This window comes from Pseudorca crassidens, chromosome X, assembly GCF_039906515.1.
Source record: "Pseudorca crassidens isolate mPseCra1 chromosome X, mPseCra1.hap1, whole genome shotgun sequence".
Taxonomy (NCBI): domain Eukaryota; kingdom Metazoa; phylum Chordata; class Mammalia; order Artiodactyla; family Delphinidae; genus Pseudorca; species Pseudorca crassidens.
Window position 1 is genome coordinate 115,444,198 of NC_090317.1, and position 27,904 is coordinate 115,472,101.

Consider the following 27,904-nt stretch of genomic DNA (forward strand, 5'->3'; position numbering starts at 1 on the left):
CTGTTGAAACTTAACCTTAATTCTGACTTGAACTGGAAGCTTTTAAAAAGTCTTCTCTTGCTTTTCTACCAAATTCCAGCTACTGTTGTCTTTGCTGCTACTTTTTCTGCCTAGATCTCATATTCAAAGCTGCCTATGGGTTTAATTATATGCAAATTGCAGGTTGTTGTTTTTAGAGACACACAGACACACAGCATGGAGGGTGGGTGGGGCCCTCTAGGTGCTGAATTTTGATCCTTTGCAAGATGACAGCAGTGGGGTCTTCTGGACTTTCTTTATACGGTTATTCTCATAAAGCGATAAAAGTGACTTACTATGTTTATATAGCAAGGTCTGTTTTTAATACCAAATAGTTTATATCTCTATGCATTTATATCTCTGTGCCTTTATATTTCTAATAATACGGTTCTTGTTGGTATATGTTGAGACTTTGAGAATTTGTTAGGATCCTTGACCTTGTGCATTAGAGTGTTATGTTCTCAACAGTTGTGTGCCTCCCCTTCCCCCTCCCCTCTCCCTTTTTAAGCTGCTTCACAAGATTTGGAAGCTCCCTGATTCACTTTTACTTTCCTTTCAGTGGGTAGAAGAACGGTTGGTTGGTTGGTTTTGTTTTTCAGTTATGCTGTTAAACTAAAAATCTGTGTTAAATTCCCTTACTGTTTCTTCACGTGACTGTTCTCTTTCTGGTGTTTGACCAGTGATGCCGTGAGTTCGGGAAGATTTTTGCTGAAGAGTCTTTTCCCCTATTGTTCATCCATTGTCAGTGTTTTATGTTGACCGTGTGAAGGACATTAAAGTCCTAAAACATCTTAAAGAAAAAAACAAAAACAAACAAAAAAAACCCGGGAGATTCCAGTGCAAAGTGAAGAGTGCCTCTGCCAAACCCCAAAGCAGTGTGAACCCCAATAGATAAAGCCATGAGGCTGGCTCTGATACAAGTAAATAAATACATTTTAAAAGCGAGAAAGGGCTTCCCTGGTGGCACAGTGGTTGAGAGTCTGCCTGCCGATGCAGGGGACACGGGTTCATGCCCCGGTCCTGGAAGATCCCACATACCGCACAGCGGCTGGGCCCGTGAGCCATGGCCGCTGAACCTGTGCATCCGGAGCCTGTGCTTCGCAACGGGAGAGGTCGCAACAGTGAGAGGCCCGCGTACTGCAAAAAAAAATAATAATAATAAAATAAAATAAAATAAAAGCGAGAAAATAACAAGTGTTGGGGAGGATGTGGAGGAATTTCTGGTGGGAATGTCAAATAGCACAGCCACTGTGGAAAACAGTTTGGTAGTTCCTCAAAACGTTAAACAGTTACCATGCAACCCAGCAATTCCCCTCTTGGGTGTATACCCAAGAGAATGGAAAACAGGTGTTCAAACAAAAACTTGTACACAAATGTTTATGGCAGCACTATTTACAATGGCAAAAAGGTGGAAACAACCAAATTTCCATCAACAGATGAATGGATAAACAAACCATTTTCAGCCACAAAAAGGAATGAAGTACTGATACATGGCACAACATAGGTGAACCTCAAAAACATTATGCTAAGTGGAAGAAGCTAGTCACAAAAGGACAAATACTGTATGATTCCACTAGAAATGTCCAGAATAGGTAAATCCATAGAGACAGAAATTGGGTTAGTGCTTGCCAGGGGCTGGGAGAAGGAAGGAAGTGAAGTGACTGCTTAATGGGTATAGGGTTTCCTATTGGGGGGGATGAAAATGTCTTGGAATTACATACAGTTACCCCAAATTGTAAATGTACTAAATGCCGGTGAATTTTTCACTGTAAAATGGCTACTTCCATGTTATGTACATCTTACCTCAATTAAAAAAAAAAAGACATGTAGCCAAACCAAGTTTGTAAGGTAAAGCTGTATAGAAATTTTTATTAAGTGAACTTCATCACCTATAGCAAATTCCAAGTAAATGCCTGATGGGGTGGACTTGAAGTGAGATGTTTGCAAAAAGGAGCAAATTGAAGGCAGCTGCGAAACCAGCCTCATGGTTGTGGTTTTCCCAGAGAGAAGCATTCTTCAGCCTCTCAGCCTCGAATGCTAACTTATTTAATCCTTACAATAGCCCTAAGAGGTAGGTGCAATTATCCCCATTTTACAAATGGATTAACTGAGGCACAAAGAGGTTAGGTAGCTATAAAGTGCTGGAGCCAGGACTCAAACCCAGGCAGGTGGTTCCAGTGTCTGGCTAGTCAACCCTTCATGGTGCTGCCTCTGATTGCCCTGCCTGTTGTCTCAAAGTGTCCCCACTTTTCTTTCTTTCTTTCTTTCTTTTTTGCAGTACGCGGGCCTCTCACTGCCGTGGCCTCTCCCGCTGCGGAGCATAGGCTCCGGACGCGCAGGCTCAGCGGCCATGGCTCACGGGCCCAGCCGCTCCGCGGCATATGGGATCTTCCCGGACCGAGGCACGAACCCGTGTCCCCTGCATCGGCAGGCGGACTCTCAACCACTGCGCCACCAGGGAAGCCCCCCCCCCACTTTTCTTATAACTCCCCAAACCGGAGGTGTGTGAGTCTGCCCGCCTCCCACCAGCAGGCGCCCCCTCCCCGTCACGGAGTGTGTGATTGGAGAGGGTGTCCTGCTCCCCTCCTCTCTGGAGCCATTGCCTATCTCCACCAATTTCTGGGCTGAACCCCTACCCAATCTCTTACTAGCTGTGTGACAGTGAATAGGTTCACCAACCTCTCTGTGCCTGTTTCCCCTCTCTGTAAAATGGAGCTAATAACAGTAGAGCTGTTGTGAGGATTAAATGAATAACTATATGACAAGCGTAGAGGGCAGTATCTGACACCTGACAAGTATTCAATAAATGGCTATGCTGATGAGGATGTTTGATATTATTACTAAGGCACACCCTACTCTGGGCACTGAGCTCCTTCAGGACTCTTGACTTTTCATCCTTGGGTTCCCAGTTCTTAGCACTGTGCCTGGCACACAGCAGGTGCTCCATATCTGTGTCCTTTGAAATGAACTGAGGAATAGAGCATCATGCTCAACACCCCAAAGGACCCCAAGCAGAGACCCAGTTCTCAGGAGTCCTATGTCGGGAAAGGAAGATGATGGTGACAGCCAACCCACTCTGTTCCCCACTCTGGACTTCCCCACTCTCTTCCCAGTCATTCAACTCTACAGTTGGCCCTCCAAATCCGTGCGTTCCGCATCTGTAGATTCAACCAACCTCAGATTGAAAATATTAAAAAAACAAATTCCAGGGCTTCCCTGGTGGCGCAGTGGTTGAGAGTCCGCCTGCCGATGCGGGGGACATGGGTTCGTGCCCCGGTCCAGGGGAAACCCACATGCCGCGGAGCGGCTGGGTTCGTGAGCCATGGCCGCTGAGCCTGCGCGTCCGGAGCCTGTGCTCCGCAACAGGAGAGGCCACAACAGTGAGAGGCCCGCATACCGAAAAAAAAAAAAATCCATAAAGTCCCTAAAAACAAAACTCAAATTTCCCTCTGTCTGGCAACTATTTACATAGCATATACATTGTATTTATAATTATTTACATAGTATTTACATTATATTAGGTATTATAAGTAACCAAGTAATAACCGAGGGAATTCCCTGGTGGTTAAGACTCCGCACTTTCACTGCCAATGGCCCAGGTTCGATCCCTAGTTGGGGAAATAAGATCCTACAAGTCTTGGGGCACGCCCCCCCCAAAAAACAAAAAGTAACCGAGAGACGGTTTTAAGTATACTAGAGGGTATGCCCAGGTTGGTTAAATGGAAACACTAGGCCATTTTATACGAGGGAATTGAGCATCCTCAGATTTTGCTGAGGGGGGGGGGGGGGTCCTGGAACCAATCCTCTACAGATACCGGGGCAAACTGTATTCCTGACCCCCAGGGTGCCAGGCAGTTCACAGCCCATTCAGAACCTCCTTAAGAGTTTGTTGGTAGAACCCTCTGGATGATTATTTAAGAAAAATAAATGACAAAATAGGTTTTCTGCAAGACATTTCAAGCCAGCACCCCGAGTGCCAGTCATAATCCTCATTTGTGTCCCCGCTGACCCTTTTAGAATTAGCATGTAGAACACAAAAGGATGAGAAGCAGATTCCTATTATTACCTGCAGCCACTTTCCTCACCCTCGCAGAATCGCAGTGCCCTGAGATATGTCCACACACCGCCCGCCCCACCAAAGGGTTCCTCCAGTTTGAGAAAGCCTGACTTAGAGGGAAGATTGGCAGCCTGAGGCTCCATCACTCAGCCCAGAGAAGACACACTGGTCCAGGCTTTCTTAAGAGAATCTCCACTTGACACTCTTTACAAAGCCCACATTGCTCCAAGTAAAATGCTGTCCAACCCATTCCACTTCCTTCTTTCCTCTCATTTCCAACAAAGAATGGCGCATTAGGGGGAGGGGAGACTGAAGTGTTGTAAGGCATTACTTAACCGCCTATGTTCAAATAATGACACAATCAAAATTGTTACCAAAGCAAATAATAGAGCATGTTTTGGTCCCAAAAGTAATGCCCTGGCTTCTCATCTGAAGGCAGCATTTCCTACAGCTATACGCAAAGATGTGACTAAATTCTCAACTGTTAGTGCTAGTTAAATATATACTTTTCTGTTGTAAAACAACTATACTTCGATTAAAAAATTATGATATATATATAAATATATATGTTTTTTATTTTATTTTTTTTCTGTAACATTGATTCTTTACTTCCTCAGTCTCTAGAGAGGCAGCCTGCAGAATGGTTAGGATCGGGGGGCCTGGATCCTAATTCTAATTCTCCCATTTCCTTGCAGGTGACCTTTGGCAAATGATCTAATTTTTCTAACTTTCTTTATCTGTGAAGGAAGTAACACAACAGCACGTCTTTCACACGATTGTTCTGAGAATTAAATAAATTAATAGAAGTATAGCACTTCAACAGTGCCTGGCTCATAGAACACACCATGGAACGATTAGTTATTATTATTAGTGAGTTAAGACTTATGTTTAACTGGTAGTTTCCTTTGCCCCAGTCCAAATGGTGAGTACCTGGGGTTTACAGGGCAACTCCCATTTCAGTTAACATTTCCCTAGAGTAAAGCTAAAAGATTTCCAAAGCCCACAGAGGGTCCACTTGTTTTAAATGTATTTGATACAACTCAACAGTCAGAGGTAGTCCCAGAAGCTGATTGCAGTTGGGTTGGATATGAGCCGCCATTGGACAGCACCATGCTCTTTCACCTGCCGGACACTTGGGTCTTTGTCCTCACCTGAAACACCTCCTTTCTCCAGTGGAAAAGCCCACGCATGAGCACTGAAGGTCCAGCTCAGGTGCCACACCTGATCCAGCCAGAGCTGATTGCTCGTTTCCTTGCTCACCTGTGTTTCCACAGCACAGCAGTCAGCTCCCCAGTGAAGAATTTTCCACCTCGCATTAGTGGCAGCATGCTAGCGCCCCTCCAACTGGACCTAGTTTCTCTCCAGCCAACACTTCTTCCCTAATGGGACAAAAATCCAGAAAGTTTGAGGAACCAGCTCAAGTTTACATGCTTCTTAGTGAAATGAAGGCTCAGGGACCAGGACTGTAAGCAGGTAGGATAGGGAGTCCCCAGAGAAAGAGAACCAGGCACAGCTTTCTTGACATAAGAGAAACCATCTTTGGCCTAAGCCATTTTGTGATCTAAGCCTGGCCACAGTGCTTGCCCTTGAACAGGTCTCAGTAATTAATGATTTTAAGGGAAGTGAGGGAATGCAGGAACAAAGGAAAAACAGTCAAGAAACAATAGTTCAGAGATAAAACAGTCCTAGTTCCTCCTTAAGGGATATACATAACAATCTGATACATATCTTTGAGTTCTGTGGGAACTAAGACCCCCCACCCAGATGGAGAATGGAATGAGGATGTTGACCTTTTCTGACCCTTAAGACTTCGATCAACTACAGCTTGGACTCTGTCAACCTTTACCCCAATTCTATGCTATAGTCTCCTCTGCCCAAACCCCTTCAAAAATATGCATGTACCCTTAGCTTAAAACTTACCCAGTTTTGGTGTTTGGGGAGACACTGCTTTGGGAAAGATCCTCAGTGTTCTCCTTACTTGATGCAAGTAGTTAATCCTTCCTTCTCCCAATCAACCTGTTGTAGGAAAGGGGTCCCTTCCAGGGTCTGAGAGTAGGCTCTTGTCTAACACTTGGAAATGAACTGTCCAAGGAGACACATGTGCTGACAAAGCAAGAGACTTTATTGGGAAGGGGCGCCCGGGCGGAGAGCAGCAGGGTAAGGGAACCCAGGAGAACTGCTCTGCTATGTGGCTCGCAGCCTCGGGTTTTATGGTAATAGGGTTAGTTTCCTGGTTGTCTCTGGCCAATCACTCTGACTCAGGGTCCTTCCTGGTGGCGTGTGCATCACTCAGCCAGGATGGATTCCAGCAAGAAGGATTCTGGGAGGTTGGTAGGACATATGGACTGGTGTCTCCTCTCTCCTTTTGACCTTTCCCAAATTCTTCTGGTTGGTGGTAGCTTGTTAGTTCCGCATTCCTTACCAGGACCTCCTGTTGTAAAAGAACTCATGTAAGTGGTTACTATGGTGCCTGGCTAGGGCGAGTGGTTTCAGTCAGTGGTTCCCCTAACAACTCCCCCAGAGAGACTTCATACTCAAGATACTTCTTGGGAATTGGGGCAGAGGTCTCTTTCTTCTGTAACTACTTCCTGATGAGAGTGGGTGTAGTCCTGCCTAGTGGAATAGAAGTCTTTCTCCACCTGATTGATTGATTGATTGATTGATCCGCATTGGGTCTTCGTTGCTGCATGCGGGCTTTCTCTAGTTGCGGCAAGTGGGGGCTACTGTTTGTTGCGGTGCACAGGCTTCTCATTGCCGTGGCTCCTCTTGTTGCAGAACACGGGCTCTAGATGTATGGGCTTCAGTAGTTTCAGGACACAGGCTCAGTAGTTATGGCGTGCAGGCTCTAGGGTGCACAGACTTCAGTAGTTGTGGCTCGCAGGCTCTAGAGCACAGGCTCAGTAGTTGTGGCACACAGGCTTAGCTGCTCCACGGCATGTGGGATCTTCCTGGACCAGGGATCAAACCCGTGTCTCCTGCATTGGCAGGTGGATTCTTAAGCACTGTGCCACCAGGGAAGTCCCACTCTCTCCACCTGATTTAAATCGAGGTATTCTGTGCCCCAAATCAGCATTCACCCTCATAGTAACAACAGTTTAGCCTGAAACTGTTGGACCCTATCAGAGATGAACCTTGTTAGCAGCTGAAATAGACAAGGGCCAAACAGGAGGCTGAACAGGATGGTCATTGCCGGGCCCAGAAAAGGAAGGCAAAATTTGGGGTGAGAGCTGCAGTGTCTGTGACTTTTTTCTGATCAGTTGGTAGTGAGGTAACAGGGCGGTGCTCCAAGAGTCTTGTGCTCAGCCTGAAGTTACCATGCTTCACCTGGGTGGGGGCCTTAGTTCCTGCAGAAGAACTCAGAGAGATTGTTATGCATACTCCTTGAGGAGGAACCAGGACTCCGCCCCAAGGCCATACCATCACTGACTGTTCCTCCCCTGTTTCTATATATCCCCACCATTCCCTGATCAGCAACTGTTTGAATCTGCTCTTTGGAACTCAGGGAAGGTCAAGGAGGCTAAATGAAGCCTATTCCTACAAACAAGAAATAGGGGACACAGAAAGGATTTGTACTCCAGAGCCAACAGAGTCATGCTCAGTTTCAATTCAGGGAACTGGGGTACAACAACTCTGGCCACTCCCTGCTAAAAGGGGGACTAGTCCCGCCTCAATTTGGAAAATAGACACCGAGTTGGAAATATTCCTGAGTTCCAAGTCCTGGATCTGAGTCTTGTATGATTAAAATCTCAATCCCCTAGGGCCTGCATGCCACAACTACTGAGCCTGAGTGCTGCAACTACTGAAGCCCACGCACCTAGAGCCCGTGCTCCGCAACAAGAGAAGCCACCGCACTAAGAAGCCTGCGCACCGCAACGAAAAGTAGCCCCTGCTCGTCACAACTAGAGAAAGCCCACGCGCAGCAACAAAGACCCAAAACAGCCAAAAATAAATTTAAAAAAAAATTAAAATCTCAATCCCTTGGTCCGCCATTTTGGTGTAATAGACCCAATTAGAAGTAGTTGGGGACCTCCCTGGTGGTGCAGTGGTTAAGAATCTGCCTGCCAACACAGGGGATGTGGGTTCAAGCCCTGGTTCAGGAAGGTCCCACATGCCGCAGAGCAACTAAGCCCGTGCGTCACAACTAATGAGCCTGTGCGCTAGAGCCCATGAGCCACAACTACTGAGCCCACGTGCCACAACTATTGAAGCCCATGCACCTAGAGCCTGTGCTCCACAACAAGAGAAGCCACTGCAATGAGAAGCCTGCACGCCACAACAAAGAGTAGCTCCCACTCGCTGCAACTAGAGAAAGCCCGCACGCAGCAACCAAGACCCAACGCAGCCAAAAATAAATAAGTTAATTAATTAATTAATTAAAAAAAGAAGTATTTGGACGAGTGACAACTGGAATTTTAAGAGACAAAATAAATCTCATTCCCTGAGGAATTCAGAAGAGTAAGCCGGAAACCCAGTCTGGACCTCGCACTTTGGAGAGACTTGTAACCAGGTAGCCAGTTGTTTATTCTTATCTAATCTAAGTAGGTTTTAACTTCAGATATGGTATTAATATGTACATAACAGGAGCTATTGGCCACTACACATCTCTTTTTTCTACTACTATCTGATCTAAAACAATTTCATTTTCTAAAAATTTAGTAGTTACAAGAGGATACCTTGAAACCATAAGGTTGCAGCTACCAGCTGCCAGCAGACATTTTTTTGCGAATGGCTGGTGGCATCCCAAGTCTGACACAGCTCAGAAAACTCAAGTTCTTAGCAATACAAGGACTTGTCTGAAATCATGCCCATAATGCCACCTAGTATTACCCTGGATGTCTGAATCACAGCTACTCCATTTTGACTTTCAGTTGCACTTCTCTCTTTAATGGCCAAAGCAGATGTCACTGTTAATGATTTTAGAGCTTTTCTAGATATGAGAAGATGGAAGAATTTGGGCTCATAAAGTCTTCTCTTGAAAGTATCTAACGATCTGCAGGCCTGTTCTACCAGTTTTTCCCAGAGCACAGAGTGCCTCATTCCTGATCTCCACCCTGAACTCCTTTCAGGGTATGTTAAGGTCAGTGGCTGCAGTGGCCATTGACCTAATCCTTGCATAAGCATACGGCAAGTGACAGTCTTCATTTGGCAGGGCCCCTTCAGAGTCATAAATTCAACCATGGTTTCGGGGGCACTTCATGACCACTTCGTCCCATGGTGCTAGGCATGATCATTCCCAGGTCGGGCAAAGATTTCACTGATAGGCCACTCAATGTGCTATTACTAGACTAGGCCTTATTCACAGTAGCCAAAAATCTCTGGACCACCTGTCTTACTAGTCTTTTATGGTCCACGAAAATATTCCCTCTTGTTGCTTCTTCCCATATCTAGAGTTACTATTACCATCACTGATCTTATATGGAACTATATGTCATCATTTTATCAGAGGCTCAATCACACATTTGGTAATACAAAGAACAACAATTCTGTAAAACACTCAATATAAAAAATAATATAGGGACTTCCATGGCAGTGCAGTAGTTAAGAATCTGCCTGCCAATGCAGGGGACACGGGTTTGAGCCCTGGTCCAGGAAGATCCCACATACCGTGGAGCAGCTAAGCCCGTGCACCACAACTAATGAGCCTGCACTCTAGAGCCACAACTACTGAGCCTGCATGCCACAACTACTGCAGCCTGTGAGCTCAGAGCCCATGCTCCACAACAAGAGAAGCCACCGCAATGAGAAGCCAGTGCACCACAACGAAGAGTAGCCCCCGCTTGCTGCAACTGGAGAAAGCCCGTGTGCAGCAACGAAGACCCAATGCAGACATAAATAAATAAATTTATTTATTAAAAAAATAATATAGCTAGCAGTATTAGTAAGCTCACAAGTAAGAATTTAAGTCAAGAATTTCCATTAGGTGCAGCCCAGTATATCGCAGGTTTTCTTAGTCTGTTCTGTACCAATCTTTATCTTTAAGGGAAATAATATATTGGCACTATCCATAAGGCACCCAGCCCAGTTTCCTATTGTTACTAGGCTGGTTATCTCTAGTATGGTTTAATTGTCCCCAAATAAAGTTGCCTTTAAATTTAAATGACCATAACCTGGTGTTAACCTCCCAGTTGCAGATCATGGAGCATCTGAGCTTCGTCCAAAGACAGATTACTGAGTTAAGCTTCAGAAACAAATTTAAAGTGTCCTTTTAATAATTCAATTAAAACTTTACAACAATATAACATAACAGCAAAAACTATCTAAGAAGTGAGTCTTAGTGAATATAGACCTCAATAAACAGAATTAGATTTTGATGTCCATTGAAGCATCACTTTCTGTCTAAAGTTACCCTCATTTTTACCAATATAGTCAAAGCAAGATTAATTTGTCTGCACATTAAGTCTGATTAATTGATTAAAGGCTTCCCCAGACCAGGAAAGCAAAGCCAAGGGCTTGTCACAGATTCTGCCTCAGATTTAGGTGAATTCCTCCCTTTTTAAGGTCCACAAAAATACCTTCAGATTCCTGCACCTATTAGGAGGTGGCCTTTCTAATTTATCTGATAAAGCTGCTGGGAACCCAAGAGTTTCCAATCTCTGGAGGGGTCAGGTAGAGAGAAAAGAGAAATCTTTCAATTCTGCTTACAAAGGTGTAATTTACCAAATTGCTGTAAGTCATAATTAGTTTGAGGGGAAGGGTTTCTTTGTATCTGGAAAACACAAATTAACAGCTTGTAATGTTTCAGATAGAAACATAAACATTACAACTATATTCACCAGCCCATTCAGTAACTAATCCTCTTGTTAAACTTTTGATGAAGCATCAGGTTTCCTTAAGATTCTTTACTTTCTTACCCAGTTCCCCAGGATAATTGGAGATTTATCAGAGTACAACAACTGTCTATAAATGACAGAAAGACTTAAAAAGTCACAGTTAACCATCTGATCACAATGTAACTGACAAAAGAAACTTACTGCTGTGACATGCAACATTTTAAAATAACTAGAATTATGACTGGCAACATTTTACCAGGACATACTAGATTTTTAGGAATTCCATGTAATTTCTAGAATAATAACATCCATACGGTATATATATATATATATTTTTTTTTTCAAAATAAGAAAGGGTTATTTGAAGACAAAACAATAGCACACACACACACACACACATCCAAATGCAAGTAAGAGAGTTCACTGGGTTTTATAGAAGAGAAAGCTGCACGCAGGCGCCAATTAACATTGGAACCATTGAAGAGATGCCCCCTGCTTGTGGTGACACAGGTACAACATGTGCTTGTGAAGAAGTTGTTCTGCCGTAGCATAAATGTGGGAATGCAGGACAAAGCGATACAAGGCAGAGCAGCAGGTGGGCAAAAGCTTGAAGACCCTTTTCTCCACTCTAACGTGCTCTCGTTCTGCCCTGGGGAATTAAAGCACTCAGCAGGTCACCTTACAAAGAACCTCAATTTCGGGCTTCCTTGGTGGCGCAGTGGTTGAGAGTCCGCTTGCCGATGCAGGGGACACGGGTTTGTGCCCTGGTCTGGGAGGATCCCGCGTGCCGTGGAGCAACTAAGCCCGTGCGCCACAACTACTGAGCCTGAGCTCTAGAGCCCGCAAGCCACAACTACTGAGCCCATGTGCCACAACTACTGAAGCCTGCACACCTAGAGCCCATGATCTGCAACAAGAGAAGCCACAACAGTGAGAAGCCGCAACAAATAGTAGCCCCCGCTCACCACAACTAGAGAAAGCCTGTGCACAGCAACGAAGACCCAACACAACCAAAAATAAAAATTAATTAATTAAAAAAAAAAGATGACACTGATCTTAATAAAGGCTGGTCTTCTTCATGATACACAGGAACTCTTGCTCATTGACTTCTCAATCTCCATTTATATTCATCAATCATTTCCTGCCCCTCCTCATCGGTGAGGTTTTCACCCAACTCCTTGGCCACACATTTTAGATTTTTGAACGATATCTTCCCCGTTTCATCATCATTGAAGAGCTTCAAAGCTTTCAGGATTTCTTCTTTGGTATCTTTCTCAGACATTTCCTGACTCATCACCATAAAAAAGTAGCTACAGTTCATTTTTCCAGTCCCTTCCTTATCAATTTCGCTTATCATTTTCTTATCTCTTCTTTCTTGGGTTCAAAGCCCAGTGCCCTCACTGCCACCTTAAGTTCCTTAACATCAGTTGTCCCAGTTCCGTCAGCATCAAAGAGATCAAAAGCTTCTCGAATTTCCTGTTTCTGCTCTTCAGTAAGCTCTGGTTTAGGACTCATCCTTTTTCACTGAGCAGTTGATGCCATGTTTGCCTTCTTAAAGTTAGAGGTCATCGCAGATGGACTCCACTTCCCGTTCCATACAGTATATTTTTTAAAAAGTTTATCACTCATGTAATAATGCTCTCCATGTACTGTAATTTAACATACTGATGAAATATTTCTCTGTGAGATGCTTCATGGGTCTTCTAAAGCATCTCGAACTTAGCTGGAGGTCAAAAGAACTGTAATTAAAATTTGATATTTGGAAAGTTTGTCAGAAAAATATCAAAAGCGTTTAGAACACTCAGTCAGATAGGATCACAGGTCACTGTGAAACAATAGTTATTCACTTAGCCAAAGTAACAATAAAAGATTTCAAAGGCAAATACAGAATATATCGCTTAAAAGGTAAAGAAACTTAAAATCTGTTATCAAAGGCAGTTCAACATTTTAAGAAAACTTGTTCTCTTAACAGAGAGAAAAGCCAAATTCAAGTTTTGTACCAGCTTACTTTTAAAATTCATTTAATCAATTAAATTTATTCTAAACTTAGCCAGTCCTGACCATGCACAAAACTCTTTCTTCAGGGTCCACTCCCCACAAATCTTCCATCACTTTCTGTATCCATCACTTTTTCTTCTATCTAGAAACAACCAGCTCTCAGTCAGACTTACTTTCTTTTCACTAATAAAATGCAATTCTATTCCTCATAGCTTCTTTTTTTTTTTTAAGCAGAGGGAGTTTTATTTTATTTTATTTTATTTATTTATTTTTGGTTGTGTTGGGTCTTCATTGCTGTGTGCAGGCTTTCTTTAGTTGCAGCAAGCGGGGGCTACTCTTCATTGCAGTTCATGGGTGTCTCATTGCAGTGGCTTCTCTTGTTGCAGAGCATGGGATCTAGGCACACAGGCCTCAGTAGTTGTGGCTCATGGGCTCTAGAGTGCAGGCTCAGTAGTTGTGGCACACAGGCTCGGTTGCTCTGTGGCATGTAGGATCTTCCCAGACCAGGGATCGAACCTGTGTCCCCTGCACTGGCAGGCAGATTCTTAACCACTGTGCCACCATGGAAGTACCACATTTGCTTTCAAATAGAGAACATCTCAGGGTGGCACTAAACCTATTCATTAATAGTCCTAAATATCTTTAGTTTCTCTGTTTAGTAACTGATGTCTCAGCATCTTATTTTATTTGGGAATGACCCAGCTATTCAACAAACTTCCATCATTTAACTTAACACAACTGTAAAATTTCACATTACCAAATATCTGGAGAGATCATCCTCAAGTAGACATTTCTAAAACATAATTATTCCTAAAAAGTTCATCCAAAAGCTCTTATCTCACTTGCATTTAATACACTTATAAAAATTTCATCATACCAAGTTATTTTTCTTGCTGAAAAATTTGCAACAGATATAATAAGGTCTTATTTGACTTCTATTAAACCCAAGTACAATAAAGGTATTATATTTGATGTTGATGACTCTAAAGACATGTCTATATTAATTAGATCAACAAACTTAAACATTAATACCAGGTATTAATTTAATACTGAATATTTCACAGTTCACGTGAACCTAAAATTAATTCTGGCCAGTTACCTTCTGTGTGTTTTTGAGAATTTATATAAGTGCTTAATTTCCTTTAATCCAATTAAGTAGAGCCCACTTACAAATTAATTTTGTTAATACCATCCAAAGGTAAAAACAAAGATAATGCACACATAAACATATAGACAGATACAACCAGAGGTCTCATAGCCTCATTTCTAAACTTAGTCATGAATCAGGTATTACAATATAAAACTCACTAGCTTATAAGTAACAGTTGGAATAGGTAAAATTTAAAAGTCTTCTTACCTTTTTTTTCCCCTCAGTCTCAGGAATTAGAGATGGTCTAGATAAGATAAGTGATCCTGAGAGCGCTGGTCTCAAGGCACAGGGAGAGAAAGTCAAGTTCTCCTAGTAGGACTTGTTCCCTCAGGGTCAGAATTCTGAAAAGACATTTTATCAAGCTTGCTTTTCCTAACTGTATATGCAAAAAGAACCAGTTTTGGAATTTTCAAGAGTTTTACCTAGACCAACTTTCTCTGGAGTCTAAATAATATGGTGGCCACACAATGTTGTAGTAAAATATCTTTTTCTTAGTTATAGGTTCATAGCTAAAATCTTTCCAGTCAGACAGAATTTGCCCAAGAGGGCTTCACAGTGGAACAAAACTAGAATTTCCCATTTCACAAGGCAGAATGGCCATCACAAATCACAACACAGAACACAAAGCAGAAAACACACACAGGCTCGGCCATCCTAATCAGTCACTCCCTTAAATACAAGATTGCAGTCTCTCAGAAAACTTCCTGCAGAGACACAGAACTTCAGATCTGAGTACTGACAGAGTAAACGGAAATATCTCGTGTCTTCAGAGATTTCAAAGGGAGGAAAAGAGGTTGAAAGAAGAGGGGAAGGAGGGGGATAAAAGGGATGGCCTTACAGATATCTCCTGCCACCTGCAGATGCCCAGGTGTTACGGGACTTTTCCCTTGGGCTTCCAGGAAGGGAGGATGGGAACTTGGCCCTACCAGAAACCAGAAACCAGATACCACATACCACATACCAGACCAGAATTTGAGTTATCTGCCCACTGGAGGTGATCAGGCTCCGACCCTCAGATTAGGCTGAGGCCCTTCAACTATACTCCTGCATCCACGACCAGGACAGAAGAAAAAAGGGTAGGATAGGAGGGGTTGAAAAGAGGAAGGGAAGAGGGAAGGGGAAAGAGATCAATAAAGTCTCTTGTTCCTTACCTGGTCAGGGCACTCTGGCCAGTCATGTGTGTCAGAAGGACATGAGGGACAAAAGGGTCCCGGTTGTGGCCTCTGGGTCTGGTCTGTCGGCAGGCGAGCTGGTCCCTGAGTACCCCGAGTGGCCAGGATGTCAGTCGTAGCAAAGAAGAGGCCCACCAGAGTCACCATTTGTTGCAGGAAGGGGGACCCCCTTCCAGGGCCCGAGAGTGGGCTCTTGTCTAACACTTGGAAATGAATTGTCCAAGGAGACATACGTGCTGACAAAGCAAGAGACTTTATTGGGAAGGGGCGCCGGGGCAGAGAGCAACAGGGTAAGGGAACCCAGGAGAACTGCTCTGCTTCGTGGCTCGCAGTCTCCGGTTTTATGGTAATGGCGTTAGTTTCCTGATTGTCTCTGGCCAATCACTCTGACTCAGGGTCCTTCCTGGTGGCGTGTGCATCACTCAGCCAAGATGGATTCCAGCGAGAAGGATTCTGGGAGGTTGGTAGGACATATGGACTGGTTTCTCCTCTCTCCTTTTGATCTTTCCCAAATTCTCCCGGTTGCTGGTAGCTTGTCAGTTCCACATTCCTTACCAGGACATCTTGTTGTAAGAGAACTCATGCAAGTGGTTACTATCGGGCCTGGCTAGGGCGGGTGGCTTCAGTCAGTGGTTCCCCTAATAGATCTTTGGCTTGGTTGTGTCTTTTGACTTGACACCCACCAAGAGATGAACCCAGTGTTTGGGTAACAGAACCCTGGTACCCCAGTTCCCAGGCCAGGGCTCTTTTCTTTAAACTACATCGTCCTTATGTGCAGCTTCCATTATTGAATGTCCACTATGGGCCACAGTATTTGTAAAGTACTGTGAGTTCTTTACATATGTCATTTCTAATCCTCCCAATCCAGCAAGGTTCATTCCTTGTATAAAGACATAGACACTGAGGCCAATTGCGGGCGTCAGTCTGACTCCAAAGTCAGGAGACTTCTAGTCTATCATGTTGTCGCTCAGTACTGGAAATGAGAGCAGAAAAGAGCACTGAATGGTTCATTTAAAACACATTCATTCTACATGCAGACAGTTGTTGCTTTAAGGGAAGGGTAGAAGAAAAGAAGAGATTACATTTTGGCATGCAAACGCAAAACAGTAAATATTCTTTTTTCCTGTTCCTGGATCCTACTGCAGCTTCTTCAAAGCAAGTGATTGTATGCATGTTGACACAGCTCTTATTTTAAAATCTTCTTTGGCTCAGTTTTCAGCTTCTTCTTTCAACCAGTCCCATGACTCCCCTCTGTCGGGCTCTGAGAATCTGCCTAAAATCATTATGCAGCAGTTACTGTTAAGATCCACTCTGCAAAAATAATTCACTTCTCTCCACTTCTTCTGGTTTTAGAGTATATTACCTGGCATGGTGCCATGTTAATCATAAAGGTCTTGCACTTTCAGTATACTTTAATATTAATATTTAAAAAATAGGTTCATTCTTATTTACAAGTATATAGTTTTCTCATTTTTGTCTGAAATAGTACATTTTTTTGCCCCTGCCCCCACCCCTGCCCATGCCTGCCAAGTCTAAGTACATTTTGCTTTAACCTAAGTATACCGAGACTTGCCTGGTGGTGCAGGGGTTAAGAATCTGCCTGCCAATGCAGGGGACACGGGTTCGAGCCCTGGTCCGGGAAGATCCCACATGCTGCGGAGCAACTAAGCCTGAGAGCCACAACTACTGAGCCTGCGCTCTAGAGCCCACGAGCCACAACAACTGAAGCCTGTGCGCCTAGAGCCTGTGCTCCACAACAAGAGAAGCCACCACAATGAGAAGCCCACGCACCGCAACGAAGAGTAGCCCCCGCTCGTCACAACTAGAGAAGGCCTGCGCACAGCAACGAAGACCCAACACAGCCATAAATAAATAAATTAATTAATTAATTAATTAAAAAAAAATCTAAGTATACCTGTTGACGTTAAAACTCCACAAGTAAAAATGAATGGATAGGGAATTCCATGGTGGTCCAGTGGTTAGGACTCTGCACTCTCACTGCCAAACCCTGGTCTAGGAATTATAAAAATCCCACAAGCCGTGAGACATGGCCAGAAAAAAAATGGATATTATTTCTAACTTGCTTCCTTAAAAAACACCAGGTTATTGTACTTTGGTTATTTGCAAGTAATCAAAACTAATTTAGAAACTTCACATTATCATGGTTGTGCAAAAAAGAAAGTTATACTGCAATGCAAGATGCCTGCCAAATGGGAAAAATAAAGCTCAAAGAACGTTCTATTGCTGTTATAAAGCAATGGTAAGATCTCCAATTGGGCCAAACTGACATCATGTGCCTCCTGCTGGGATGTACTGAGAAGGAACAAACATCCCTTCTGTGGTCTTTTTGCCAAAAATGCACAACCTGAATCTAATCATGAAGAAACATCAGATAAACTCAAACTAAAGGACCTTCCACAAGATGAATGACCTATATTCTTCAAAAAATGTCAAGATCAAGAAATACAAAGTAAAGTTGAGGAACAGTTCCACATGAAAAGAAACTAAGAAGACAAGACAACTAAATCACAATTTGTGAGTCTGGACTGGATCCTAGACCAGGAAAGAAAAATAGCCATAGGAGACATTACTGGGACAATTGACAAAAGTAGAACAAGAACCGTGGATTGAACAATAGCTTTATCATAATGTTAAATTTCCTGACTTTGATCAGTGTACTGGGGTTGCATAAGATAAAGTCCTTGTTCTTAGGAATTACAGCCTGAAGCATTTTGGGTAAAGGACTATAACATCTCCAACTAACTAGTGGTTTGGGGGGAAAAAAATGCATGTAAACATAAAGAGAGAGAGACTGATAAATAAACGGAGCAAAATATCAACACTAGTTGTATCTGGATAAAGAGTATAAAAGAATTCCTTGTACTCTTTTTACAGCTTTTCTGTGCATGCATTTAAAATTATATCAAAATGAAAAGTTATCGAAAACAGTGAATGTATAGAAAATGTAAGAATATAAGAAAAAGGAAAAAAAGAAAAACAATGCTCCTGAATTATATATGACACAGCACCATCTAAGACATGTTTAAAGCTCTCGATAACAGGCAAGCTTGACTTAAGGGAAACAAACGGTCTGCCTTTTAAAGTGCAGGGTTGAAGAAAACAGGAAGGTGGCCTTTTTGATACTTTCAGCCCATTGTTCACAGAGTTAATAAAATAACCCCAGGAGGTACATGCCTCATCCAGCCCAGTCACTCTCTACCAGGCCTCCAGGTCTCAGCTCACTTTCACTGACAACTTTTTTTTTTAAACAAATTTACTTATTTATTTATGGCTGCATTGGGTCTCTGTTGCTGCACGCGGGCTTTCTTTAGTTGCGTCAAGTGGGGGCTACTCTTCGTTGCGGTGCGCGGGCTTCTCACTGCAGTGGCTTCTCTTGTTGCGGAGCATGGGCTCTAGAGCGCAGGCTCAGTACTTGTGTCATGGGCTTAGTTGCTCCGTGGCATGTGGGATCTTCCCGGACCAGGGCTCGAACCCGTGTCCCCTGCATTGGCAGGTGGATTCTTAACCACTGTGCCACCAGGGAAGCCCCACTGACAACTTTGACACCTGTGTGACCTCAATTCAATGCCTGCCTCATTCTGGGTGGAGTTTCTGCTTCTCTGTGGAAGATTCAGCCAAGGCCCTGTCTCAGTTCCTTAATCTCCTCAACTCCAGTACTTCTGGATACTTGGGGCAGAGCGGGAGGAGGAAGCAGTTTCATGTAAAGGCCATAGGCCACTCAGAATATGTATGCTGTGCCCATTCCTTGATCATATCAAGACCTTCAGTCCCAAACCACCTTATTTCCCTTCACATTATCCCTCACCTTGTTTCCATTCTCTCCTCATGGTTAATCATCGCATCCTCAACCTCTCAAGCCCCTGTCCTTTGTCCCTGCAAACTCCCAACCCTGGATCAATCCAGCCTTTTGCCTCTTCTGGTCCTGCCCACTTGTTGTTCAGGATAATGGGAAAAACCTCATGTTGGTGCTGACTGGTATGTGCATGTACACACACACACACACACACACACGTGTGTATGTATGTGTGTGTTTCCCCCAACATGATTGGGCTTTCACCTTATTTGGCAATTTTTTTTTTTTTTTTTTTTTTTGCGGTACACGGGCCTCCTCTCCCGCTGCGGAGCACAGGCTCCGGACGCTCAGGCTCCGGACGCACAGGCTCAGCGGCCATGGCTCACGGGCCCAACCGCTCCGCAGCATGTGGGATCTTCCCGGACCGGGGCACGAACCTGCGTCCCCTGCATCGACAGGCGGACTCTCAACCACTGCACCACCAGGGAAGCCCTTGGCAATCTTTTTTCACCTTTTCTCGGTTCTTTTATTCTTTGAACTTATTTCATATTGTTGAAACCTCCTTTTCCCGTGGCTTCCATGACATCACTATCTTTGGGTTCCCACTGCTTCTTTGCCCTGCTCTCTGTTATCTCTCTAAATGTTGAGTTTCTGCAGGATTCTATCATTGGCATGTCTTTTTTTCTTACCCTGTACCAGTGGTTCTCAAACCTGGCTGCATATTAGAATTGTTACAGCAGGCAGGTAGCTAGATATGAGCAGAAAAAGGGGGGCATGGCCAGATGGCAGGAAACCACGCATCTTGTAAATAGCGGGTGGCCCATGGACAGACAAAGAAAAGCAGGACCTCCAGACTGACAGGAAACCACACATTTTGGGGTGATAATTGTTCTGAAGGCAGAGAAAGAAAGGTGGGAAAAGGCGGGAACCTCCAGTATCTGGATGTAACCTTTTGCTCATTATGCTCTCATTACAATAAAATTAGCCTTGCAGGGCTTCCCTGGTGGCGCAGTGGTTGGGAGTCTGCCTGCCAATACAGAGGGCACGGGTTCGAGCCCCGGTCCGAGAGGATCCCACATACCACGGAGCGGCTGGGCCCGTGAGCCATGGCCAGTGAGCCTGCGCATCCGGAGCCTGTGCTCCGCAACGGGAGAGGCCACAGCAGTGAGAGGCCCGCGTACCACAAAAAAAAAAAAAAAAAAAAAAAAAAATTAGCCTTGCAGATAAGTACCCATCATGCACCAAAGCCATGACACTTCCAATCAAAGCTAAATAAGCACCGAGCCGATAGGGATATCGGCTGGGTGCTTTGTGACCGCCTGGAGGGGTGGGATAGGGAGGGTGGGAGGGAGGGAGACGCAAGAGGGAAGAGATATGGGAACATATGTATATGTATAACTGATTCACTTTGTTATAAAGCAGAAACTAACACATCATTGTAAAGCAATTATACCCTAATAAAGATGTTAAAAAAAAATTGAAACACAAAAATAAAACACCCTATGAACCTCTTGTTTAAAAAAAAAAAAAAGCTAAATAAGGACAAAATCCCTCCTCCTCTCGGGAAGGTGGTGGTGGGGTGAAAATCAGAGAATACGACTTCCAACCCCTCCCTCCCCAATGAATATTCTGCCCCTTCATTTGTACACCCCACATAACCAGCTTGCCAAAGAAACTCAAGGCAGCTATTCACCTGAAACTGCCCGCTCTCATCTCCGGAGCATACAGTCGCTTAAATGAATCCTCACTTTACTTATTTTACTGACCTCCCTGTCTCGTTTCTGAATTCTTTCTGTGATGAGACAACAACCTTTCACTGGGAACAGAATCACCTGGGAACTTTAAAAAAACATCATGCCTGGGTCCCACCCCTGATTTGATTTGCTGGTAGGATGGCCTGGGCATTGGGGTTTTTCAATCCCTCCAAGTGATCATAAGGTGCAGCCAAGGTAGAGAATTTCTTCATCCAGGTGATCTTCTCTACTCCCACAATTCTAGCCACCTATATGCAGAAGATTCCTAAATCTCCACTCCTAGCTCCCACCTTTTCCCCTGAGCTTTGGACCTGTCTATTGGTTATGTTCACCCCCTAGAGAGTCAAAGTCAAATGACCAAACTGAACACTTGACCTTCCTCCCCAGCTTGATCTTTCTCAAGTAATCTCAATCTTGAGATATTTACATGTTAGTACATAGTGATAGTCTGTAGCATCACTGTTCACTGAGCTGACCACATCAAAAACTTCGGACTCATCCTTTACTCTTTACCTTCACTTCCCACACTCCACCAATCTCCAAATCTTTCTTAAATCCATCTCATCATTTCCCCCACCCCTTATTTCCAATTACCTAAACTTGGGTCTTTATTCTTTCTATTCTGTATAGTAATAACTGGCTTCCTGCGATTCATGTCCCACAGGCTTCAATAGTTACCTTTCCAGAATACGAATCTAATGATGAAAAAAAAACCCTTTCTAAAACTCTTCAATGGCTGTCAATTGCCAGCAGAATAAAGATCAAATGCTTAAAGACTTCTCATAGCTTGGCCTTAGACTTCCTTTTCTGACTCAACTGCTATTATTCTTCCAAAGACACAGGCTCAAAACCTGCTGAGTTACTACAAGTCTCAGACATATCATGGTCTTTCATGAGCCAATAATATTAAGAAAAATTATCCAAAATTTGGGAATAAATTTACTTATCAAATAATAAAAAGACTATTCTGTACTCTTTCAGCGTTGTACTGGAGGATGTCAAATAAGTATGACTATGTTACCTGATGCAAAGCAGTGCTGTCCAACGGAGCCACATATGCAGTTTTAAATTTTCTAGTAGCCATATTAAAAAAAGAAGTTAAAAAGAAACTAGAGAAATTGATGTTAATAATGCATATTATTTTACTCAGTATATCTAAAATATTATCCTTTCAATATGTAAGAAAAAAGAGTACCAAAAATCATTTTCCTTTAATATTTGCATCCACACTGATAAAACTAGTTTATTTTTTTCGAAGAATTGATTTGACCTTAAAGTTAAAGCATGTCAATTTCAAAACCACATCTGTCCAAGTTAAGCAAATGCACTTATTTGTGTCAACTTAGTATTCTTGACGTTAAATCCACAGGGGTACTGTGCGATTTGAGAAGCAATTCTACTTCTCAATGTAGAAATGTACTTCAAAATGTAAATGAGGCATTCTTCAAATTTTTCTTCCAGTATTTACAGTCAATTTACATAATACTATTAAAATCTTCTATACATTGATTCATGATAGAAAAATGTATAAAATCACTATTATTGCTTTGAATCACTGAAAAATTTCAACTTTAACATAAATTCTTAGACCTGTCTAGCTAAATCACAAGCTTCTTCTTGGACTTTCAAATTTATCTTGTTCATATGTAGTGTGAGATCCGTGAGAAAACATGTAAGACACATTGACTTTTTTTTTTAATTAGTGAATATTTGGCAAGCATTACTTTTTTGTTTTGTTTTGTTTTGTTTTTTGGTTTTTTTTTTGCGATACGCGGGCCTCTCACTGTTGTGGCCTCGCCCGTTGCGGAGCACAGACTCCGGACACGCAGGCCCAGCGGCCATGGCTCACGGGCCCAGCCGCTCTGCAGCATGTGGGATCTTCCCGGACCGGGGCACGAACCAGTGTCCCCTGCATCGGCAGGCAGACTCTCAACCACTGCGCCACCAGGTAAGCCCAAGCATTACTTCTGTTTCAAGAAAATCTTGATTTGGAGTTAACAGCACAGTAAAACTCTTTGTGGCTCAACCAAGGAGCATTGGCAATGAATACAAGATCATTAACTTTATTTTCTACTTCTTTCAACATTTCCATAAACTGGTGATGAGTCATAGCATTTGCATGTATATGCTGAACAGTTTTAACAACTGTATCCGTGACGCTTTTCATAGAGTCTGTTTCAGAGAACTGGGCACAAATATTTTCAGTGTGTATCATACAGTGATATGAAGTCACCAGAAAAACATCAGTCTCTTGTTTTTAAAATTCCAACAGATCCAGAATTTTGACCTAACAGCTGGAGCACCATCCGTTATGATATATTTTTTTCATATCTAACTGAATTTCTTCTTTGACAGATATAAAAGATTCAAAAATATCTATGCCATAGTTTTTTAGGCTATGAATTGGCTTTTTTTTTTTTTGCAAATATGGGAGTACTTTGAGACAAAACATACCAAAAGTATTAATTAGACAGTGTCTTGTATCACATGAATCATCTACAACTAAAGAAAAGTACTTGCAATTTTTCCAATTTTTGAATCAATTAATCTTGGTTACTGTTAGAAAGGTCTTGTAATCTACAGGCAATTATTTTGCAGTTTAATTGAAGATCTTTTTTTTTCTAAAATATCATTTTTAGTCTTTCCTTTACATTTTTATTTTTTTTATTTTTTATTTATTTATTTATTTTTACATCTTTATTGGAGTATAATTGCTTTACAATGGTGTGTTAGTTTCTGCTTTATAACAAAGTGAATCAGTTATACATATACATATATCCCCATATCTCCTCCCTCTTGCTCTTTTACATTTTTAAAACAGAATTTCCATAACAGAAATAATTTCTTTTACTATCACCATCTAAAACAGTTTTCTATTATGTGCAAGAATGTAACTCATTATAAAGATGGCCAACATTAAAAACAAAAAAAGCTGACCAAAGTTACAAGTTCAGAGGCTGTTATCATTTTTTTAAGCAATTTTCACTGGACATTCATTTTGAATGCTGGCAACTAATTATATTGACTTCTTTTTTTGGACTGTTTTAATTAAACTCACTCTGTACTTACTGAAAATGTCCCTTAATATTATCCACTTTACTATCTTTAAACAATTTTTACACAACAGCTTTTAAATTTTTCAAATTACATGAAATTTACAACATGCTTTCTTCCAATCTGTTTTTTTGCCTCTTCTGATATAGTGCTAATATCCACATCTCCACTCAATTCTGCCTCAGTAGTATGCCTTTGTTTTTGTTTGTTTGTTTTTGTTTTTTAGCAGTACGCGGGCCTCTCCCGTTGCAGAGCACAGGCTCCAGACGCGCAGACTCAGCGGCCATAGCTCACGGGCCTAGCCGCTCCGCGGCATGTGGGATCTTCCCGGACCGGGGCACGAACCCGTGTCCCCTGCATAGGCAGGCGGACTCTCAACCACTGCACCACCAGGGAAGCCCTATGCCTTTGTTTTAAGTTTAAAAATTAGCCCATACTTATTTTTTATTAAAAAAATAGATTAATTATATTATCATTTAAAGCATAAGAAGTATTTCAATTTAGTTACCAATTATGATTGACAAAGGTATCACTGTAAACGGTGCTGATTGCATAAGATGTTCAAATAAACACATTTCAGTGTTATATTAATGCATATAAAAAATAATTTGAATTGATTCAACCCATTGACACTTACTAGAGAGATGAGTTTACGTGTAATACTGGAGACAACTCTTGAAATACAGTACAGCAATATCCATGAGATGCATCAGTTAAAGTGAAATGTAGTCCTATGGAAACAATAAAGTTGAATTTAATGGAAAAATATTTTACACTGCTTCAGTTTTACATTTAAATTAAAATTGAGTAAAATTTAAAAAAACTAAAACTTCAGTTCCTTAGTCTATCACACTAGCCTGTCAGGTGCTCAGTAGACATGTGTGGTTAGTGGCTACCGTATTGGACAGTGTAGCTCTAGAGAAATGAAACTTTAACTTATTAATTACTATTGATTAGGGTCCAGACTCTATGAAGTTACATATTTACAATGTTAACTTGCAGAAGAGATGGATAAGTTGGGAATGAATTATATATATTTTTGGTCCAGTAGAATTGCCTGGTAAAAATGATAACACTAACGGTTGCATCTGTACCTAGCTTTGTAGCTTAGTCAGTAATTTTATTTCAACATTCTCTCTTTCCATATAGTGCTACCCTTTAATTTGATATCCTAGGAGAATATTTGATGATGTAGAAAGATAATCACAAAGTATTGTTAAATGAGAAAAAAGTAGGTCACAAAAGAAAATATAGATCAGTCCTATTTTCATATATTTTTAAGTATATATGTTCTAGAAAAATAGGAAGGATATAAACAAAGATGCTTACCTATGGGTGGAATTATACATGATTTAAAAATATTTTTCTTGGACTCCCCTGGCGGTCCAGTGGTTAAGACTGTGCACTTCCACTGCAGGGGGTGCGGTTGGATCCCTGGTAGGGAACTAAGATCTCACATGCCACGTGGTGTGGCCAAAATAATAATAATAAAAATATTTTTCTTTCTTTGATTGTCTTCATTGTTAAAACTACAGTTTATACTAACAAAAATCTCATTAAAGTATTTTATAATTTTAACTCAGGTTAACTGCAGGAGGCTTTTTTTCACCCCAGTTTAGCAACACTGGTAATCCTAGGTACTTGTCAGCTAATTCAAGTACTACTTTTAAAAAATGATGATGGGGCTTCCCTGGTGGCGCAGTGGTTGAGAGTCCGCCTGCTGAAGCAGGGGACGCGGGTTCATGCACCGGTCCGGTAAGATCCCACATGCCGCAAAGCGGCTGGGCCCGTGAGCCATGGCCGCTGAGCCTGTGCGTCTGGAGCCTGCGCTCCGCAGTGGGAGAGGCCACAACAGTGAGAGGCCCGCGTACCACAAAAAAAAAAAAAAAAAAAAAGATGATGATGGTGATGACACTGAGACTGTACAGTTCTAACTATGCTAGGTTCTTTCGGCTGCTAACTGAGATGCTGTGCTTTTTTTGCCCTTCCCTATGAATACTATTCTGATGTGCCTAAATTGTGAATAATTTGACACTGCCTTATAAATACAACAACAACAACAAACCCAGTGCACATTTATATCAGTGCCTGCCTCTCCCCCCAGGATTTATAATTCGTTGTTTATGTTTCTCTCTTTCCATCTAGCCTGTGAGCCCTTGAAGCAGGGGCTGTGGTTTATTAATCTCAGTGGCTCAATGCCTAGGAGAATTCCTGGCACATAACAGGAGAGTGGGTATGATATAAATCTGTGAGGAATGAATGAAGGAATGGGAATCCTCATGTATTCATCTATTCATGTGTGTACACACTCAGGCCCTATTTGCTAACCTAGGCATGAGGGATATAGCCATGAACATTTGTAAGTTTGGAATATAAGAGGACCATGACTTAATTGCTTGAATATGATTAAATAGTATATTTAAAAGCAGAAATTAAGAGATATGGAACCAAGAAGGCAACATAGACCTGACTAGTTTTATATAGTGGGATGTTCATCCTAACTAGGAAACAATTGCATTGCTGTCAAAGAGAGAAGCAGTGTCCTTAATAGACTTCTTTCTCAGCAGACACCCGATCCTAACTCCATGTGAAAAGCTTAAAATAAAAAGACTGCTCTTTGCTTTTTTTCTTTCTCCAAATCTCATAATTTGGGATCAGAATCACCAGTTGGCAAACCTACACACAGTTTGTAGCATTCTGTTTTAAGCACAGACTCTGTTGAACTACAAATAGAATTGAATGTTTTCATCACAGCTGGATTTCCACCTTTTTATGCCAGCTGTGGCACCCACTCGCTGGGTAATCAGTCACTGGAGCTCACCTTCTGTCTGTATTCCAATGGCATTAAGGCAGGTATTTCCACAGAGAAAAATGTAACTCTGAAGTAGGGTCCCTTGACTGCTATTGTTACGGTGGTCTTAAATCCATGTAGCAACAGTTACTAAAGAAAGAAGATGAGGCACCCCACAGATTACTTATTAATGAAACAATCTGGTAGACAAGACTTTAACCAAATGATACAACTTTTCATCACTGTTAATGGGACAAACTGACATCATGTGCCTTGTGATATAATGCCATGGTGTCTGGGCTATCCATTGCTGTCTGATAAACTACCTCAGAAGTTAGTTGCTTAAAGTAACAATTGAAGGGGACCTTAAAATTGAATACAGGGGACTTCCCTGGTTGCGCAGTGGTTAAGAATCCGCCTGTCAATGCAGGGGACACGGGTTCAAGCCCTGGTCCGGGAAGATCCCATGTGCCGCTGAGCAACTAAGCCCATGAGCCACAGCTACTGAAGCCCGCATGCCTAGAGCCCATGCTCTGCAACAAGAGAAGCCACCGCAATGAGAAGCCTGCGCACCACAACAAAGAGTAGTCCCGGCTCGCTGCAACTAGAGAAAGCCGGCACACAGCAAGGAAGACCCAATGCAGCCAAAAATAAATTAAATAAATAAATAAATTTATATAAAAAATTGAATACAAACAGAAACAAATGAACTACGGCTTTTTTCAAATAAATAACATAACATTGGGGAGGGAGTATTAATCCAAGTAACTTTGATACACAAAATTTGTACCACATGCCCTCAGGCTAAAGAGAAAAAGAACTCTAAACAAATATTGAACTCTCTAGTAAGAAAGCTTTTTTTTGGATAGGCAAAAGTTCACAATTCTGAAACTACTTTCTACACATTCTAGGATTAGGCCAATAAGTAAATATATTCTGTATAATGGGATCCAGGTTTTCCTGTTTTGGAGAAGGTAGTCACAATTATGGAAAAAGGAAGGAGTAGATTGAACACGGCTGTGTTGGAATGGAACTAGAGGTATCAGTCAGATGGATAGATAGATAGGTACATAGATAGATACATAGATAGCTTGATATGGAAATGGATATAGATATGTGTGACTATGTATATGTATTCACTACATATATACATCTATTTCCCAGCTCTGTCTGATGAGAGGGTCTAGAAGTAATGACACCCCAGGAACAATGAACATACCCAGGACCCAGATGATAGTTCCCAAATAACATTCTCCACTAAAAGGAACCAGGGATCCTTGGAGAAATGAGTGGAGCAAGGAAAATACAAACTGAACCTAGATTATC

At 42.2% G+C, this 27,904-nt stretch overlaps 1 pseudogene; it reads right to left on the bottom strand.

Moving 5' to 3' along the window:
* Window positions 1–6,179: 6,179 nt before the first annotated feature.
* The window catches only part of LOC137216973 (centrin-2 pseudogene), a 39,200-nt pseudogene continuing 17,475 nt past the window's right edge, over window positions 6,180–27,904 (bottom strand).